Raw genomic sequence first — 22508 nt, 5'->3', positions numbered from 1 at the left:
TTTATTGAACATGTCTTGTACTCATCGTGTAATGCACAGTTTCTTTTATATTTGCAACGCTTAATTTTCTGTGTAAATCAGTGGGAAAATTCATTGTATATACTCTGTGTTGCCCATAGAAATAATTTGTATGAGTGTTGAACTTTATATACTGTTCACTTTTGAAAGGTCTGAGTTAAGACAGATTACATTTTGGTATTCAGTATATATGATAAAATCAATGAAGAAATATTGTGTAACTTTAAAATAATTTAATTTTTTTTGTCATAAAAAATTAAAGTATTTTAATTTTTAAGACGAATTTAAATTTTAATTCGTCACAGAAAGCTGCTATTTTAAATTAACAGAATAGCAGTAATAAAACAGAACAACAGAATAAAATAAATAAATTATTTCTACTTGAAATACATCAAGTAGAAATAAAAAGTAAAGAAATGTTCGCCCAGAGGCTGGTTAGAGTCCCTCCCCAAACCTGGCTACACTCTTACACCAATAATACTAATTGTAGATGAGTTGTATATGATTAATTGGTTCCATTACATTGTTTTTGGGCCATTAATTTTTTTTTACCCACGCTATTTTCATTTAAATATGATATTCGTTGTGCTTCCTGCCATAGATTTGATTTTTATCAATTTTTCTTCCTATAATTGCTATAAACGCCTGACAATGTCTACATTTACTGCCCTTCTTCCGGTAATAAGTTATTTATAAAACTGTTAATAGCTCAATGTTTCATATTTATATCCTCCAAATCTCACTTTTCCATTCTTTAGCTTTAAACAAAACAAACAAAAAAGGATATTGCTATCATTCTTATATTCACCATTATATATATATATATATATATATATATATATATCCTCGAAACAATTCATTACGTACTTTTTTTCAACTCGTATAATCTGGGCTTTGTAGATATTTTATTCTTGTCATCGTAAACCTATTTGTGACATATTTTGTGTATTTTTCTCCTTTCACATTTCTGTTTTTCCTCATATATTTAAGTTTATCTTTATTATTATTATTTTGAAATCGTATGCTTCTTTTGTTTCTATTATAATCCTATTTATTTTTTCAAAAAAATTCTTTTCTTAGATTTCTTTTTTTACTATCACGAATAGATTACTGCATCTCAAATCTGCCATGATCTGCTTACTTTTTCTTGTATTATTTTTCTACTTTAACAGAATCCTTTCTTGTTTCTTCATGTGACAGTCTGATTTGATAGCTTTTTGGTCCATACGTTTCTTCGTTTATTTCCCCCCCCCCATTGGTTATTGATGTCTTTTTACAAGAGAAATTGCTTTATTTTGCCAAATAAGATGTTAATTTAAATCATACTTAGTAAAATTAACAGTCAATGGGATTTTCTTTCTTTGCTAGATCATCTATTAATGACTTTTTAAAATAATTTTAACTGTTATTAATATTCTATTCATATAACACGAAATTCTTGTTCAAATTTTAGATAATTTTGCGATGCATTTGGAAATTACTATTAGAATTTAATTATACATTTATTAAGTCGAATATGAATGAGGAAGCTCAAAATAAGTTAAATTCAACTGAATGCATCAACTGTTCTTGGTTACAAGTTATAATCATATTAATAAAGCCAAAGTTTTTTTTTTTTATTATAGCAACTATTGTGCATATATCAGTTTTCCATTATTAATTGTAGTAGTAAAATTACGAAAAAGAAAATAAAAATAATTCATTCCCGATCTTAATTTTAAATTGCAGTGTAGCACATAATAAAATCTATTTTAATATAAAAAAATGTGTAACTACACTAAGATTACTTAGTGACAAAAAAGTCACATTTTTCCTAATATTAACAGGCTTTATATATAATGTGCTCAAAGAAACTCATAACAGCAGAATTGCGTAGAAATTAATTAAAAATCCTGTAACAGAGCTTCCCATTTATTTTTATTTACTAGATTGTTTTTAAGATTACGTGATTTTGTGTACATCTGCCATGTTGTTATACACAATAAAAACTATTAAATAAACAAAAGCTGCATTTACACATCTTATAAGGTCCTATCTACATAAAATGTCGAAAGGTTTTTATTTAATATATAATTTACGTTAATATTCTATATGCAATATTTATGAAAAACAGAAAACCAACTTTGTATACATTTAGTAGTAACATTTTGCGTCAGTTCGATAAAAATTATTAATTGAATAATACCATGGCCATCCCTAGGCGGACTTATGTCTCCTGATGGAAGTTGAATTATAATCTCACTTTAATTCACAAATAAACAAAACAATGTTTGTATAAGGTACTTATGTTTCTAATAAAGACAGCGTAAATTAAATGTATGGAACCTGAACCACCTTTGCTTCTATGTTCACTGCGTTCAGATAGTACATATTGAAACAACTCCAGGCAAAGGTGGAGTAAGTTCCCAGTGTAACATTTATTTTTCTTCGTATGCGTTCAAGATGCGTCTATATTTACTGCTTTCTTCTGTATAATATATGCCAAATTCAGTTTGTTTGTAAACCTTTATATATAAATACAAATGATGTCAATTCATCTATGCAGGCATTGGCAAGAATTCAATGCAATACTGTCTGCCCAACAAATATTAAGCACACTCAAAACTGACCCGAAATTTTTCTGGAGTAAATTACTTAAATATTCATAATAAATTTTCGAAGCATAAAACATAGATGTTGATAATGAATAAACTCTTGGTTATGAATAGGCCTAACAAGAAACTAAATAAGAGATCCCAATCACCTTGCTGCAACACTTGGTTGTATAAAGAATCCCTGGACTGTGCTGGCATTATAGCTGATGATCAAAATGATTCCCAAACAGAGTATTCAGCCAATAAACTATCCCACCTCCGTCTACTAACTGAAATTATCTCAAGAATTATAGAGAAAAATATGAATAGGTGTGCCATAAACCATCATTCTACAAATAATCCACTTTAGAAGTCGCCAAGTATACTAGTGTAATAAACTGTAGATAGGTAGAAGTATAGGTCGAAAATAGTGTAATAAACATAAGCCTGCTGATTACATTTATAATAACTCCAAATTTGATTTTATTACTTTTAAGCAATATAAGGAACATAATTTGTAAATAGCTGTTATCATCGTATCCAGTGTGTGTGTGTGTGTACATTTAATTTTTATTTATTTTTTTTATAAATTTAATAATATAACTATCACATTTAAATTTCTATCGAGAAACATGAACAAATTCAAAATCGTCTTTCAAATAAAAAACATTTTTAAAAGGCAGATGGAAGTAAATAGTAACAAAGTGGCAACTTTTCGATTATACAATATTTCATGTACTGAAGAAAATTGTACAGATTTGTTTTATTTATTTATTTTTTTTAATTTTAACTATAGCTAACTATTTATTTTAACTATTGTTCCGCATCGCTATAACAACTCGCAACTCAAAAATACAATGTATGTCGCACAAATATCTTTAACCGAGAATGACTGGGAAAGCTTTGTGTAATCAGACTGTATCCAGTTTCATGGAAGGCTAACCAACTGAGACGAAGCTTTAGTAACCACTGATCAACGAAATAGGGAACGTCAAGTTGGCGTCTTATATGTAGAATATTTTAGCCATTCAGAATACGGAGAAGTATTTTAAATCTGGTCATTGGCAGTTAACTGAATTACTAGCCTGTAAGACATAATGCAGATTTTTTTAAGGCTAAATAAATATCTTTATACTAGAGTTACCAGTAGTTGTGTGGACAGGGAAGACACGACTGAGATACACATCCATGCATATGAAACTTTCTATCAATTAATTTGTATGATTGCCAACTCTTGATGGAAAATGAGAAAGGTATGGAGTTTAGCTGCAAATCATCTCAAGCGATCATAATTGCATTATGTATAATGATGTCATTTATGTTACAAAGATGCATTTTATACGAGCATTTGTAACTATTTCAAGAGAGAGAGAGAGACTCAACAGTCACATTCACAAGATAAATCTAAGCGGATGATCTTGAATTAGTAAACACAAAAACGGAAGCGCTAAATATTTTAAAAGCGAAAAGGGCTCCAAGGCTAGAGTTGTAAATTTAACAGTAACATTGGTTTGGCAATAGTGGGCTATATTTATGATGGCGATACAGTAGTCGTTGGATGGATGCCAGTACACAGTTCAAGGACTAAATATATTACTTAAGGAAGATAAACTTTCAAAGTTTATTATTTTTAATTTAAATTTGTGTCCATAGAGTATTGCATTATTCAGTTCCAATAGGTAAGCTTAATCTTGTCTTGTTAATTTTGAAGTATAACAATCTTCGAATTGGGATTCTAATTGATTGTTCAGCCATTTCTATAGACCCGACATCTAACAAAATTTATTTATTGAGATAATATATATATATTTGAGGCCTCATAATATATATATCCCGCACCTTTTAGATGCACGAAAGATGGACATCATAATATTATTACATTTTTTTCAACATTGTATTTTCTAGTTACTTAGCAATCTTAGGGAGCTTATTTTTTTACCCATTTCTAGAGCATTACAGGTTTCTTTAACTAGAAACTAGTTAAAGAGATTAAATGGATTGCTTAAAATATTCAAAAAATTGATGAAACTTTGATTTTATTCATAATTTTATCCCCCCCCCGCATCATCCGCATCTCTCTCACCAAATGCAAGACATGTGACAAAGGATCCATGGTGGTCCCAGGAAATCATTTGTTTTAACAGGAAATGGGAAAAGAATAGCACGTGTTTTTTCAGAATGGGAATGATTCTGTATATTTTTTTGCCTCGGGACAGCACTTTCTACCACCATTTCTCGTTAATTATTCTATAGCACGCATACTTGTAACACAGCTGTAAAAACAGCTCTTCTACACACACACACACACACACACGCACACAGAGAGAGAGAAAGAGGAGTTTAAATCATTTAAAAGCATTTCATGCAAAAGTTTTTGTTTGTTTGTTTCATTTAATACTGTTATTATTGTATAATTTCGAACTAAACTGAACGTCTTAAGCGTTGAAATTCTTAAAAAAAAAATGGGGCAAATTAAGGTAAAGAACAGACTCTTTTCCATATTTACAAACATATAATTACCATTGAAATCTAAAGATAATATTGGTCGATGACGCCATTTGATTTGGAAATACCTGCGAAATACCTTTTTTATAAGGACTTTTGAATGAAGATGAGTTCGATGATCTCGTATGGAGGCATATCTTAAGAGATACTGGAATGTAGTTAGAATATCAGTTTCTCCCAGAGCCTTCTTTGTGTAAGAGTCCCATCAAACAAAACCCTGTAGTAGTCATTTAAATGATTTTCATTTGCAGTCAAAAACACAAACAAACTCCAGGTTGGTTGCTTCTGGGCTAAATCTTTAATTAGTACTTAAAATGTTTTCGCCATACTATTGTTTAAATACTTAATTTTTTTCCCCCTGCATAGTTAGGTTCAGTTTTGATTATGATACATTTAATGGTTAAAAATACATAATATGGTTTAAGTGATCAACTGCATTTTATTCAGTTTATACTAGAGACTATACTACCAATTTCGACTGTGTCCTAAATATTTTTGTTTGTCTTTTTGAATTTGTTGATCCTTTAATATAATTTTGTTTTAATTTCATTTATTCATTACTCGAAGAACAGCCAAGAGAAACGTTATTTCTCTCCATGAGTTACGTATATATATTGAGACCTTAATATATATAAGCCCCCTAATTAAGACCTTTTAACTTGAAAAAAAAATTATGTAATGTATGCGCCTACATATATATAAACTTATATATCATGCTTCTATACTAAAATACCGTGGATAATTCATTATCTAGAATTTAGTTCGTATTATAACTTTTTTTTATCCCTATAGAATTCCATTGTACAGCATATATGTGTAATTGTTCAGACATTGACAATGCAATAGTCTATTTTTTTAGGCATTTCTTTCGGTAAATTTCTGTTTTCTAAAAATACAAAAAAAAATATTCTTTAGACATAATTATAGAAGTAGTAGGTACAGTATTTACTTTTGATTCTTAAATTTCAACTGATAATTACAGAATCAGCTTAAAGTGATTCCTTAATGAATTGCGCTAACCTGCCAGTCGTGTATAACACAGAAAAAACATTGCACATACAGGTATATGTACGAACTCGATAGATGCCGACTTGCGATGAATAAATAAAACTTCACATCTTTCATTTGCAGATATGTATCCTTAAGGGGCGTGCAGTATACTATAATAGTATTATTATTAATCTCTTATCAACAATTTTCTTCCAAATTAATCTGTTACTTGTTACGACTCCAGTATTTTCATATCTTGCTACGACAATCCATTTATTCTTTCTCTCGGTCTTTTCCTGTCATCTTGGCATACACACTGAATGCTAACAATATCCAGTTCCTTCTAATATCCTCGTATTTAATATGATTCTGCCAATGATGCCATCTGTTCACTCTTAATTTTTCTAAATTCTTATATCTTGACTTTGATTCAAGTCGAAGTTAAAACCAGGGTTCGAAATAAAGTCTTCTGCGAAGACTTTATTTCGAACCCTACTCGGAGATCCCCAAGTTAAAATTAGTTCGAACCCTGTCGTGCACTGCTACTTTAGTGTTTCGATTAATTTCTCTCTTATTCCATTTCAAATTTATTAATTTGACTTACTGACACCAGCTTTACTTCTTTTGTCTATTTCCATATTTAATTTGTCATCTTCGCTAAAAATTGTGCCCAAATAGCTGAAAAAAATTGACTTATTCTTTAAGTTTCCATTGAGAATGCAGGTATTTCTTAGCTTATCTGTTTTACAGAAAAGCTGATCTTTGACCTTAACTCAGCTTGTTATTCCCCAGGTTTTACAATTTTTCTTATCCCTTTTCACGTATGCTTGCATAAATGTTTGTAACACTACAATTTTCACACTCAGTTTTATTTCCTCTTTTTTTATTATTATTTTTTTATATTAAAAAAATTTTGATTCGAGTCGAAGTCAAAACCAGCGATGAACAATACCATTATTTGAAGCTACATAACCACAGTGTGATATTCCAAAAGAAGTATTGAAAATAAAATCTCTGAAGTTTCGAAAATTGAAGCTAAAGCTAAAATCGAAGTCATGAATGGCTAAAACCATCAGCTTTAGTTTGCAAATTCCTGTATATTGTTTCTTTATAAACTAACTTATCAGAAGCAGGCGACTTATTAAAAATAATGATTGAATTTTAAATAATTAATAACTATTATTAATTCCATATTCTTCCTCAAATCAACATTCCATGTTGATTTGAGGAAGCAAATTGAATGATTAGGAAATGTTTATACGGTGAATATTCAGATTGATATGTTGATCCATGAATGGATCAACATATCAGTGGATCCATGAATATTCAGATTAATATGCTGATCCTTTCAATATATCACAATTATCATGTAAGGCTGCTTATATGCAGTATATTTGTATAGTAATCTAATTCACGAAGGATTAAACCCGTGCATTACTAACGTGGATAAACTAAGAGTCTCCTTCAACTTCAGGCTTCGAGTGAATACGTGCATGCTTTATATGAAGTATACTATTATTAGTAGTATTAAAGTCTGCCTTTTTAATAGCATAACCCAACTGTACACCTCTAGAGACTCAACAGCGTATTACATATTAACCGACCTTGGTTGGAAGAGTGGATAGCGTCGTATTCTCCAGCCTACTGGATTCGAATCTCATGGTAGAAATATTTGTGAATCTATTTACGTGGTAAATTATTTTCATTGTCTAGTGTAAGACTATTCCTGCTTTCCACTTATCGGAGGCTTGAAAAATTACCATACCTACGCCAACTCTAGAATAATTGGCATTTTCATTAAAAAATAGAAACCACTCAAATTGGTAATAGAGTATTTTTTTTTAAATCCTCTTAGAACACGACTCGCTTAAAATTCGTTCAATACCTGCAGGGTGAGAAACGCTGTAATAATAATTTCTTGAGTCCATATACTTGGATTGGGTATACTAAAGCGGATATGCTGCAACATGTTTTATGTTAATGCTATTTCCTTTTTTAGAAGGTGAACATTTATTTACGGTGTATGTGGATTTATTTCCTAAATGCCATTCAAAAGAATTATATTAAATTATAGCAAAAAAATGTACATGGCATGTTAATGAAATACAAAATGTGTGATCAGGAATGTTCAAAACCGTGATTGATGGGTTGCTTCAGGTGCTTACGCACTCCACTTGAAAAACTCAAAATTATACAATTGTTCCACCACCCACACACAATTCAACCGTTGAACACAAATTGATACATTGAAATCCTAAAACTGAGGATAGTTTCAAAATAATCTTACTATCCATCGAATAACCTTTGCATTTAGTAATTAAATGCAGATAATCATATTCATAAACATCTAAAAAATTGAGTATCCTTCTTAATTATAATCTTATCCTAAGTATATAATCTTCGCACTCAGTAACTGAATAAAAATACATTTAAATAAAACATTATTGCTGTTCTTACATCCTACTATTGCCGATATGCTGAAAACAGACTTGTCAACAGACGTGAACCTTCATCTTGGGCTTCTCACCTGCAGACAATGTCCCAGTATGTGCCTTTAAAAAAACAGGTTTTGCCAGGTGAGAACCGTTATACTTGGGGGGGGGGGGCTACTTTTGTCGTCTACCATCTTCTTCTTAAAACAGCTTGGGGTGTTCTCCGCCGCCTCACGGGGACGTTTCTCAGGTCAAGGTTTTTTTTTGGTCGTTTGGTTGATGATTTTTTTTCTTCTTTAAGAAACTGTTCTTTGCTGGTTGGGGAGAATGCCCTCCCGAACTTGATTTCTTTGGCATTTCTGCGGTGGTGCTTGTCAATGACATTATAGGACCTCGACCTTGCCAAATGAAAACAACTGCAAGTTGTGAATTGTAAATCGTTCATTGAAAAACTCAGAAATGGCAAGTTTGGTTCGTTTCGTGTAACATTTTTAGAATTCCTCCATCTTTGTATTCAGTTAGCAATCGAATCAATGGACAGATATCCATATGTTGATATTTCCACCCACTAAGCGTCACATATATATATATATAAAAAACATCATCACACAATCAGATTTTGGCAGCGAAGCAAGTTCAACTTTCTTGCCCATGAATTTCTGATACTTAAAACTCTGGCATATAGAGAGGGTGTTGAACTAGCGGCTGTCAGGAAATGAACCCAATTTAACAAGGACTCAATGCAATAGTAGCTTTGTCAGCACTTGCTGTCTTTCACGACAACGGGCGTCTATTGAAAGCTTTAAATCAATAAAATATATCTTCTGCGTCTCTACTCGCTTTAAGTGACACACGTTCAGTCCTTGTTCTGATACACCTCTTGTATAGTGCATGTTGTGAATGCAGGGACACAGCAAAGACCGAAAAAAAGAACTATATTTGGACTGTGGGCGATTGTAAGAGTCAAGCATTCTGTTTTTGTTGATTCAGCCTTCAAGTTCATACTGCATGTGGCTTATTTTTAGTTACTTTAGTAGACTCTTATTTAACGGTAAATGTCGTACTTAACCTTTGAATGTGTTACGATTCGTTTTATTATAAAAAAGTTTTGCCATCTCCACAACGGAAGAATACAAGCCTTGCTATTCTCGTCCGTTGTAGAAAGCCCCACGAATGTATTTTTTGAATTAAAATAAATAAATAATAATAATGCATATAAAAATTAGTGAGATAATTCCGAGTCCTTTTTATTAATTAATTAAAATTAATGCTTCTTTATGTAAAAACAATCTATAATCTATAATTCTCTGTAATCTATACATAAACACACAATCACGCAACTAATCTATGAACTGTAAACTTAACTCTAGCACATATTAGAGTTGTTTAAATATTGCAATGAAATAACAAAAAATAAATAAATTTCTTCACAGAAACAAATACGTTTGTGTCGTCTGCCTAAAAAGGCATGCATTAAAAAGAATTTTCCTATTTTGTTAGCTTTTGCTAACTGTTGTTAAATCAAACTAGGCCTTCACTTAAAATAAACAAGCATTTATTTTGAAAATAAAATACGAAACTGTCACAAGTTGTAGTCTATTTGGCTACAGAAGCAGCCAGGCCACGCTTTGTTATTGTTTAGGTTGCTCGAATGACGTATTTACAGTAATAAAAACTAGATTGGTTTACTGTTATTATTATAAAGGCCATATCTTGCTCAGTGTTGTTCGTTTTCTTTCGTTTTTTTTTTTTTTTTCTTCTCTTCAACACCAGATAATTTTATGCGTGGTACCTTTTTATAGTGCTTAAAATTTAGCAAATAAATAAATAACAAATCAAGCTGAATATGCTGATCAAAAATGTTAAAAGGAAAAAAAAAGGGCAGTTGTTACTCATTTATCTCATTTTGGTTAAATCATTTTAATTTAAATGCTGATATTCTTTATTTATTCCCTGTTGATTATTTTAGAAATTCATAAAATTATTATTTTAGTCCGATATAATAGCTAAATTTTATAGAATTTCTGAGATTTTTTTGGGAGAGCATTGCTATTCGCACTTTATCCTATCAAGGTGGATTATGCCCATCCATTAGCAATAGTGAGAATGCAGCGTGGGAGGCCGCTGTATATCGGTAGGCTGGTCAATGAAGAAACCAGCTGATTGGATAGCGTTTGAATAAGATACCTAAGCGATGAAAGGAAGCCTACTAAAAGAAAATATTTCGAGAACAGTAGAAAGCATTATTTAGCTGATTTTTCAGATTATGTTGGTGAATTTGTTGACGAATTAAATATTATTTGAAAAGCATTCAGATCGTATTAAAGAAATGTCACATAAGGGGGGGGGGGGGAGAAAAGAAAACGGTACAAATGACAGAAGAGTGTTTTGCTATTTTCATGAGAATGTTTTTGCATCGTGCTTCATCCTAAATAAAGATAGTTGTTTATGCATTCAGTGAGATTTCTGCGCATGCGCTTCTATCATCACTGGGATTCAAGATGGCGATAGTTGAACAACAATAACAACATTAAAAAAAAAACTGTTTTATTATTGAATTTGGTTCCGCTTGTCTCAAAAAAGTGTCCAAATTCGCATTATTTCATACTGCTGTTTATTTTAATTTTATATGTCAATTAAATATTTTAATTTTATTTTAATTTAAGATATCATTTTTATTTTGTAGAAATGCTACGGTCCTTCTCACTTAATGTTGTGATATTAATTAATACAAAACATACAATGAATTTCTTCTTAAATTATTTTTTACTCTGTAAGATATAACATTATCTTACAGAACCCAAATTCCATTGAAAAATATATTTTATTATTTTTATTAATGTACGGAACCTACCAGGAATTGAAGCCTATCCACTGACTTAAAAAATCCACTGTATTCTGCCTTCTTTTGACAACTACAGAGCCTAAAAGACGAGCATTTGTTTCCTCAAGTTGTGTTGCCATTTCTTAAGTGTTGGTGTTTCCTAAATCGAAGTTTAGTGTTCTTCATGTCCCGCTTAGGATGTCAAGAACATTCCATTGCAAGTTGTATTAGATGTAGATGATTAGTCGGTCTCATACGGAGGTAGCAGGGTTTTTCTTTGGGGGGAACTCACATTTTTACAGGTGACAAATAAGAATACATATGGCTCGCCTTAGTTGTCTCTATGTTATCCCAAACAACCAACCAAACACCTAGAAGAAGAATTGGTTACTAACTGGACAAATAAAATAAAATAAAAAATCCCAGACTTAGAACCGGAACTGAATCGAGGTCATCCACTTCCAAATCACCCATTCACACTGCCTAACCAATCTTCAGATGATAAATTTGCTTTTTTGATGTTGGTTATCATCAGAAACCTGTAATTCGGTTATCCTATTGCTTGTATTCCTGTTAGGGCGCAACCTATTCGTTCATTATCCTAAATAACTGGGTGGCATCAGGCTGTAATACATGCAGTTTGATTCTGGATAGACGGAAGGAGAATAATAAAAAACGAATAATGAATATTTTATGCATGTATTTTGTTGATTCATTTGCATATTTATACGTTTGTGCATTTATCCTCATTAATATTCGCTCATAATAAAATAGTTCTGTAGAACCGTCTGCATTTCTGATTTTGGTTCTGACCCCTCTTGTATTATCTTTGGCTCGTTTCTTTTACCGCGGCGCTAGTTCACAGTTTAGCCAGCTCTTAAAACATTGGTTCGATTAATTGAAGACGTTGATGGGGTCCATAACATACTGACTGTTGGCTCGTGTGACAGAGCCATCGGCAAACTTGACAGTTTTAGCAATGTTCATTGCGACATACCCCGCTAACCTAATCGAATTGTTTGGCGTTTCAGCTGACTACGGCCAGTTTTGGCGGCTCAACAGTCAACAGAGAGGTCCAAGATCTTCCTCCTTCTCTATCAAGAAAGTCGTGAAGTGTAGGTTACGAAGTTCTTCCTCCCCCCAATAAGTATGGGTCTTGATCCCCCCCCTTCCAAACTAGCAGCTGTAGCTACTCCCTAGTATCTCCCTTCCTTCCTGTCTCCCCATCTTCTAAGGCACTTGGAGGGGGGGGCATCAATCTCATTGCTGTCAAACTTTTGAATCGTCTAAAAAAGTCACAAGATTTTTCCCACGGTTTTGACGTAACACGGTGAGCTAAGATACGAAACCACGGGAGCAGAATTGGGGGAAGCCGGGGGGGACATAAAGGTAACGGCAACTTCCTACATACCGGTACATTCTATGACATGACACAGCGGCACCCACAGAGGTTATTATACTCTTAGCGGTATAAACCTGTCCCCCCTATAGTAGTTTGTCATTGTGTATAGCTTCCCCCATCTTACGTGGCCTGAAAATAGGTTGGAAGTAACGCTGTGTTTGTGTTCTCAGCTAGGGTCGTTTCTCTTGTGCTTATAGCTAAACTTTCGACTTACCAAGCACGCCAAGACACACATTTTCAGTAGACTAATTTTACACCTTCCGAAGAAATCAGTTAATACTTAATGTGCCTAAAAATTAAGTCTTAAAAAAGTGGATGTCGTTTTATATTAACATCCTTGCTGGTTATAACTAAAAACAAGGACAATACGTAATAAAAACTATGATGAGTATGTTGATATTTTTCGACCAAACACTAATGTAACAAAAATAACTAATACTGGGTTTATAGGTCGGAATAGTTATTTAGTTAAACTTACTAGTTTCGCCACATATGCTAATGGCTTGGTCTGGGTTGGGAAGGACAAACAAATATACAATCCTAACCCAGACGAAGCCATATATGGCGAAACTAGTAAGTTTAACTAAATAACTGTTGCGATCTATAAACCCAGTGTTAGTTATTTTCGTAATAAAAACTAAATTTGCAAGAGTTACTCATTGATATATTGTAAATATATAGCATAACATATATAGTATAGCAACGTAAAAATCGTATGCATATCACATAAACTTCTGCATGTTTCGCTGTCTACTAACAACCTTCTTTGGGAAGGTGGATGTACTGGAGTATTAAAAAAAATCAAATGTCGTGAAGTATGAGGTCATGGTTCCTGTTTAAGGTACTATGCAATCATATCACTTCAGGTTCCTTAAAAAGGTAATTAGGCAAGGCATCAAGTCAGATGTCGAATCCATTTTATAATGTTCGTGGAAAATATGCAATGAATCCGCTTTTATATTTGATCTCACCCGAGTGTTCTGTTCTTTCTTACGGATGTTAAAACTTCTAATCTGTCCACTGTAAACTTTGGTTTAGGTACACAGAATAGTGTATATATCCCAGGAAGTTTTAAGAACCGTTTATTAGGCAAACGCAGAAAACCCTGTTGGGTGTGAACGGATTTAAAAGCAATTATAATTAAAAGAATAATTAAAGATGAGAGGGGGGGAATATTAACTTGATGTTATATTTCATCAGTTTAAACTTACTAAATAAACTATTCTTCTCGAGAAACCAACTCGTACAATTGCAGAAATTGATTATAAAATGTATAATTTCTTTACCCTCCTTCGGCAGAGTTTGAAGATAGCACAATGTCTAAAACAGGTCAACATTAGAAATGTGTTTACACCGTATAGAATTTGCTATACCCTCTAAAAGACAGCGTTTCTTTTGAAAAACATCCTGGGTTATATACGAGATTCCATGTACCTTAAACAACGCTTACATTGGACAAACTAGAAGTAGTTTTGAAATCCGTAAGAAAGAACACTTTTTGAAATTCTCTAAAGTGATACGATCACATGACTCCCTAAACATGAACTAAGATCTCGTATTTCATTACATGTGGAAGGCTCTTAAATGTTTATGTAACTTATTAGATCATCGTAATGCCAATAACCATCGAAAACTTTACACAACGGCGAATTTTATGCTTGATATACTACGCACATGACTAACTTAATGTTATATGGTTTCCAAAAATCTGCTGTTAAAAATTAGGTTTTTTTTTAGTACGTTTGTCTTCTTAACGAAGCCCTTGGTTAGTCAGTAGTTATTATAACAGACTAATCTTTCCTGTTTCATCTAGATATTGTTGTTAATCATCCTGTGTATGGTGTTTTCCACTATAAAGATTTTTGTCACTATCATGAATTAGAAATATTGGTAGCTTCACGTCATTAATTGTACTCGTATGTAATTAAAATCATTGTGTTATTGCTAATAGAGGTATAGTTATGTTAATAATTGAAAATCGTTTCAAAAGATATTGTCCTTAAAAAAATAATTTTTCTTTATATAATTAGTATATAAAATAAGAGAATTATAAAACTACAGTAAATAAATAAACGTTCGAAATAATGGTGTATTCATCTATGGCTCTTCCGCAGATATTGACTAAATAATTAATTAAGAAAAAATAATAATGAGTTCATAGTTTCACTTAATTCGTTGATTTTGCTCATAATGAAATTTGCTACTTGATAGCATTTTTTAAATGATTCTCAAGCTGGGAAAGTTTATAAACTGAACCTATAGGAAAACATTAGTACGGTGTGTAGGCTAAAGATTTTTTTTTTTTTAAAGAAATCCTGTTCTAGAGACCAAACATAACTTTTTTGAAGCCACTTCGGACCTCCAATAAGCAGGAAAGTGGCTCCAGAGTAGATGATAATATTAATCTCCCACCTAAGTGAGATTTCATAATTATAGTTTTTTTTTTAATTATTATTTTTTTGTTATTTTTGAGTAAGTAGTGTACATATGTTTTCAACTGACTGCCTTTTATATTCTACTTATTGCCAATTAGAAATACTCCCTCATCGAAAACGGGAGCAAAAAATCTTCGCAATAAAACGAAAATGGAGAAGGGAACATGATTCAGTTGGTTATGGTAGAACAGCAACTGATATTTTTGCGACATCTTCATTCTAGCAGTGATTGTCCAAAATGTGTGTATACATACTGTATATTGTTCGGACGCTTTATCTCCGTGGTTTGTATGACCCACCAACCACTACTGCACTTTGTTAGTTTCCGTCCCGACTTGACCAGCTATTTAGACTTCAACATTCTGCTGATAACCCAGCCAATTTACAGCTAATGGGCAACTGGGGGACTGGTTTAATAAAACAGACATTGAGTCTGGCTGTACGGAAGTTTTATCTTCAATTCTTATCTCTAAATATCGTAGCGTGTATGTGTGAGTGTGATTGGACTGTGGATTGCTTTTTCTGCTGTTTCTTATACATGGATTACTAGTTCCCTTGAGAGGGAGCTGTTTCGTGGTCCTGTTGAAATGTCACCTGAAGATTGAAACAATTCAATTGGTGTCGATATCCTCCCCCCGATTACTTCTTGATATTATCTAGACTTAAACATGATACCCGTGTTAAAAAGGTATAAACGTTATCTATCTCATAAGTTAATCCTCTGCAAAAACCTCAGACTTGCCTTTCGGCTTCGGAACTTAAAAAAAAAAAAAAAAAAATCACTGGAACTTATCGTCAGTTTTAGATGTTAATTTGTATGGACAGTGTGTGGCGTATGGTCCATTGATAGGGCTAAAGTGAATACTTGGGGGGATTACAAAGTCGCAGTGTAATGACTGGATTCAAATGTATGACACTTTGAACTTTCCCGCGTGAAAATATCTGTCATGTCGAGACAGGCGAAGGAAGATAAGATGTCCCGGCAGACTACCCCTCCCCCCATCTAAAGCAGTCTGTGGAAGGAGGAGGAACTGGTGAGAATAATTGGAATTACTGGGGATCGCGCTCTGAACGTGCTGAGACAGCCACTCCACCATCATGTAGTCCCTTAACGTTGACGTTTGTATTCACCGTTGATGCTAGCGTCTGGAAGCTACCCTACCCAGGGGACAAGAAAGACCGGTCTTTCAGGAAAGGAGATGGAGGGGGGGGGGAGAGTAAAGGAAAGGTCTTCACGCAAAAGTACCGTAAAATCTGCTAGACGTGCCAAATACCTATAGTTCATTCGCCTTCCTCTGTCTAGGTCTGTTTTTCTTATCACTGGCTTCATTTAATGAACAGCCACTAACCCTTTTAACTGTGACGTCATCTCGTAAACTTGACTTTAGTGGTTATAAATTAGTCTGGATCTTATATTCGTGCTTAATTGTTCTTTAAGTTCTTCCGAAGCCTCGGTTTTTTTTTTTTTTTTTTTTTTTTTTTTTTGTTGTTGTTAGTTTGTTAATGGCAGGTTGTAAACGGTAGTAGTTAAATAGCTAATCATGAAGACAAACGTGAATCTCTCTCTGTAGATATATGTTTGCATTGGCGTATTTGTTTATATAGATAACGAAGAGTGATTAACTTAAGAAGCCCCTCTCCATCATGACATGTTTGAAAAATGACTATTTGGTTAATGATCAAAAAGACTTCTGCTTCTTTTTTCATGTGAATGAAACATTTTAAAATGATTCTTTATTAATTGTCTCCAACCGGGGATTTATTATTTATTCTAGTCAAGGGTTAATCTGTTGGATTAGTAATTTGGATTGCAAATAAGATATTCTTCAATGATACCAAAATAAATGTGATATATAGACATTAAAAATAATTAAATATTGAAAGCTTATAGAAAGAGAGGAGGAGGAAAACCTTCTACCTCCTCTAATTGGAAAACTGTTATAAATATTCTTCTTGTCCTAGCCGGGATTTGAACCATGTCTTAGACCAAAATGCAGCGTGGCTACTGAGATGCTGTCTTTAGCTATGAATCGGGTGGTAGCTTCGCAGTACAAGGACTCATCAAATGAATGATATTCGAATTAATTCTCCTCTCCCTTTCTCCAAGATGATGCGAAAAGAAAAATATTAAAACATTACTTTCTAGACATGTCTAAAAATACTGAAAAATTACCAAACTCGTTTTAACCCAATCGTGTTATAGGATATCGTACACAAGCTTCTGATGAACATAACTATAAGTACATGGAATTCTGGCACAATTAGTCCCTAAAAAACAAAAAAAAAAAAAACTAAAGTTTATTATGGAAACCGAAACAACTCCATTTCAGTTCTCCAGTAAGCAAGCTTGGCGTCACATCGGATGACGAGGGTCATTTATGACCTCGTTTTTTTCTTTTGTTTTCAACCTGGAGATTGAGAGAGAGAGAGATCTAGGTTCTAGTTACGTTTTCAGCTTCAGTTCTGGGCCTTTTTTTTTTCCTCAGCTTTTTTCCAAAATTTACTTCTACTCGCATCTCTATCTTCCTAAATAAGTTGGCGAGCACATACATTTTGGGATAAAATTGTCATTGAAAATCTAGTTAACCATTAGCTAAAAATAGCACACGGAAAGATTCTCCAAAATGCACTGAAAGATTGTCTGTGTTGTATACTTCTAAGGCCGGAACAGGTCATGCTAGGCCTAAATCCTTGATACGCATGATGATGATACATGTTTGCATCCTTCAGTTAAAACGATAAAAGTTCAAATGTTAGTGATATTAAATATTGGAAATTTTGCTGACATATTGTCTTCCTGAAGTTCTTGCGTGAAATCAATAATGCAATGTTTAAAAACATTTAATTATTGTTTAATTTCTGCTTTATGCGACACAGAAGATAAAATTTAATCCAAAAAATCACAGCTTTTTATAGAATACAGTTCAGTAATACTTGGCAAATGCTTTGTGTGTGTGTGTGTGTGTCCGTACCGGTGAACACAGTCAGGATGTCACAATTTTCTTTGTTGTCCACCATGACCGCAGTACAGCTGAAGCAGAAAACAGACCAATGAGTCATTTAAAGAAAGAGGGAGGGAGGGGGGGGGGGAGACAGGGAAGAAAAAGTCGTGGCAATTCTCTTGGGTTAGTTAACTCAAGTACCTTGCTTTTAATACGTTCTTCTTAGAGATCAACTTAGCAGATATTTCACTGATATCGCTATTGGCATCTGCAGCTTAAGTTTTCCTTTTTATAACATCTCTGTGCAGGTTGCTGACAGTTCTTGTGTGTTCATAGTTCAGCATGTACCACAAAGATTAGCCATTCGCCTAACTTTTGTCGGTCTGTCTCGTATAAAAAGACCTTCTGTAATTGGTTTTCAAGAATACTTGCGTTAAGAAAAAAAAAAAAAAAAAAAAAGTCTCCCCCTCCTAGCTACGGCACTCGAGTTCAAAATGAATGTCCGGGTACGTGGTCTTGAAGCTTTGTTGTTTAGACTTCCTTAATAACAGTGTATCGATCCACGTGTGCACGTGTCTGTGATAAACCGCCGTGTTCGGTCGGCCAAGACAACACTGGCGAAAAATTACAGACACCTTCTGTCTTCCTTGCAATAGAAGGGGTCTTTAGTAGATGCCTCAGATGCGCTGATTGCATAACTCAAACAGTTGCTCGCAGTGCTTAAAGAAGATTTGCCTCATTCTTGTGGGAATTGTTTCCTCGTTTTTCGGTATTAGGTGTTAAGATTGACCGCTTGGGAATGTTGGCCAAGAGGGAGAAACAGATTAGAGCTACAGTTTCTCTTTTTCTGTGCTACGATCGACAGAAAGAAGCAATCATCGCATTGCACTGTATAAGTAATGAGTGAAGTCTTCATCTACTCCTTGGATGTAATTTCAAGATGGTCGTAAATCCAACCTTTTTAATGAGACTTTAAAGAAAAGGGCATTTAACTTCGAAAAGAAATAAAGACTATTTTTTTTTTCATGTTAAACTGCCAATGTTAGCTAGGATTACTTTTTACAAGCAATCAAAAAAATTCTACTTCGATATAAAAGACTTCAATGATGTTTACAAACTTTTTATATGCATAAGTTGTTTCTGTCCGCTCAGATAAAAGTGTTATGTGTTAAAATTAATCATCAATCCTTTTTTCAATTGATTTCATCATTTGAAAAAAAAAAAAAAAAAAAAAAGGGAGTGTGTTTGTATTATAACTTTTCAATAGTTCTCCAACTTCCGTCTAGGAGCTATTTCAGTTGAAAGTGAGTTAGCCGATCTCACACAGGGGTACATCCCCTCCCAAAAATTCGTGTGTTTTATCCTGCAAAACAGGCAAATCGACTAGAAGAATACACACAATTAACAGACAGAATTTATTGGCATCGTAGTTTTAGTTGTTTTGCCGTAATTCAAAGCCACCCAATAATCCCACTATCTTTCTCATAATTATGCGGACATTTGTTTCGGAACTCTGAATGTTTGCAAGTATTCTTTGCGATATCAATAGAAATAATGAGGGAATCAACGGAAAAACAAGTTAGCGGATTTCCCAGTCTGTTTTGCAAAAAATAAACTAAATAATCTGTCGCTTATGAGATATTATCTTTTACCATGTTCACTATCTTAAGCAGACGTGTTAAAATTGCATCTAAAATTATGACAGATTCATAGCGCTTGCGAAGAAAATCACTATTATTATAATTATTATTTACACGAATAGAGCTAACAGCTGAGATGTAGGCATATCAACGTTCGAGGTTATCTGAAGATGTAATGAATACAATTAAAGTTATAATTTATTATTAAACGAATATTATTATTTAACAAAACTGCATAAAACGGCATTTTTTATGTCAATCCGACATAAAAGAGGTTGCAAAACTTATATTTAATATAGTTTATGCAGCGATTAGGGCCCAGAAGAGAGGAACTCCTTACATGAATTAGAAAACCAATAAAACACATGATTCAAGCTAATGAATCATTTTTTTTAAGAGGAGACACCTGTCATTTCCATTCGGGCATGACACTGTATCAACTAATCACTAGTCTAGCCTACTCTGCTTCTTTACCACGTCTTTAATTTAGCAATTCCTTCTATTTCTCACATAAAAAAATTGATGAGCCAAATTTCTGAATTTATTAATAAACAAATTATAAAATCACTACCCTGGCTTATAAGCATTATTTTTTTTTTTTCGTATAAACCAAACATCAGGTCATTTATTTAAGAAAAGTATAAAATCATGTGTTTCGTTTTACATTTGAATTTAAAAAGAGTTCCTCCAGGTAGAGTCGTTTCGAACCATTTGGTTCCTCGTCAGCACAGCGTGCTGTTGTTTTGTTTAGAATTACGAATTGGTATCACTCATACCTTAATTGCATATATTATGTCTGTTGCTGCATGTTTTTCAGTCTATATGCCTGTTATGCGAAATGAAAAATGCAAACTCTTCTAGAAAATCATCAGCACATGAAATACGGGTTCTTTTTTAGTCTTGAACTCTCTGAAGAAGAAATAATAGTGAATGAAAATGGTAGAATGAAAGAGAACGGTAAAAAACAACTCTCCTTGCATCTTTCTTGGTGTTTATATTTTCATATTGAATGTCTTCTGCCTGAATATGCTATGCCTAAGTAAGCATTATTTGTAGCATGAAGCTCAGTTTTTTTGTCTGCTTTATTATATTGAATTTCTGCCTGGATATACTTTGCATAAATAGGTTATTTGCTGTATAAACAATTTTCGTCTGCTCTATTTTGATTCCTTTTGTTATTATTATTATTGCTAGAATTCCATTATTATTGTTTCAAAAAGAATTAAAATATGTTATTTATCACATTTACTAAATGTTCAAATCTAAACATGTTCTTCACAATCATCGGCTTGAAATATACTACCTCGATTGATGCTAGGAAATAATGTATTAACAAAATAAATTGATTTACTAATATGTACTAAATATGAAATTAAGTTTATATGTTTACTGAATGTTATTATATCCCGTGCGATGTAATTTTTCCAAGTAATATTTCTAAATTTTAATTTATTAAATTTGTGTAAAATATTAATGGACAAAATGAAGTTATTCTTTTATTGATTTTATAAACGAAAATAGCTTCTTCGATAGTCTTTTTTTTTCTTTCTTTCTGATTATTATCTGTTAACACTGTGCATCATCTGTACGTATAACTTGGAGTGTATATTTTTTTACGTGTTTTATCAGTTTCATATAAGTTACAAATAAATTATTAGGTTGAGCACGGAAATATCAAAAAAATATTTATTGATACAATTTTATGTTCTTTTTCCCTTTTTTCACCCCGTCTTTTAGTAATACGGGAGTAATTTAGACAAATCCCCATATGAGTAACTTCGGGATAAATTATCCAATAGGTAAACATATCACGGTGCATCGTTCGTTTTAAAAAAACGCGCCGAACAATAATAAGATGAACGCAGTGTAATTAGGCATCGCAGACGTTAATTAAAAGGCAGATTTATTCATTTTAATACGTTGTTTTTTTTATAACCTCGCCAAAATTTACACAACGTAATTAGCTTATGCAATCATCCGACTATAAAGCGATGTACGGATATATATATATTTTTTTAAATCTTTACTGAAAATTTTGACAAGGAAACTGAAATTTAATAAAGAGTAATTCTAAAAGTATATTACTTACTTTTCTCCAAGCTTCCCCTACACGTGCAACAATAAGAAACTCGATGCGATCTACCTACGAAGTTTTCATTAATCAGCTTCGCCTTATCTCCCGTACGGCTAAGATGTGTGCCATTGGAATGGGATGTGGGAAAGCTGCATGATGAGTATGTACGGAATGCAGCGACCCACGTGCCAGCGCATGTTAAAGCTAACACTTCTGATGTCATTAAAGTAGGGTGAATCCATACGACGAGTGGGAGTGAAGGGTTGGCAGTTGGCAGTTGGGCGGGAACTCAGCCTTTCATTCCGTCATCTATCTACCAATGCCCGTGTTAGTGGGTTAGCGCTGGTCGTATAAATAATTCATAATGGCCTAGATAACCGTGTAGAGACGGAGATACTTCCAAGGACTTTCTATGGATGGCGGAGGTTTTGTTACAATTGCAACTTGCTTTTAGGGGATAATAAATCATTTGTGTAAATCCCCTTCTTTTATTTCTTTCTTGGTGTTTATATCTTAGTTTCTAATACCTGTCATTATTTAAAGAAACAGTGTCATCTTTAACATAACTACGATCTTTTATAGAAGACGTGTTTTTTGTATCGAAACAATGCGATGAATCACTGTTACTTGATTGTACCTAAATCATGAAGGCCACAATGAATATTGACTTGAG

General features: G+C 33.0%; 1 long non-coding RNA gene across 2 annotated transcripts in view; it reads right to left on the bottom strand.

Annotated features, from left to right (window-relative positions):
- The window catches only part of LOC150093929 (uncharacterized), a 75490-nt gene extending 53497 nt beyond the window's left edge, over nucleotides 1-21993 (bottom strand). For both annotated transcript variants that reach the window (XR_016550323.1, XR_016550322.1), the window contains exon 1: nucleotides 21851-21993. This is a non-coding gene — a long non-coding RNA (uncharacterized LOC150093929). The remainder of the gene's footprint in view (nucleotides 1-21850) is intronic.
- Between the last annotated feature and the right edge of the window lie 515 nt (nucleotides 21994-22508).

This window comes from Typopeltis vanoorti, chromosome 23, assembly GCF_054136105.1.
Source record: "Typopeltis vanoorti isolate ZY-2024b chromosome 23, IOZ_Tvanoo_1.0, whole genome shotgun sequence".
NCBI classification, from domain to species: domain Eukaryota; kingdom Metazoa; phylum Arthropoda; class Arachnida; order Uropygi; family Thelyphonidae; genus Typopeltis; species Typopeltis vanoorti.
Note: the sequence above shows the minus strand (reverse complement) of the source record. Positions and strands in the feature narration are given on the sequence as shown.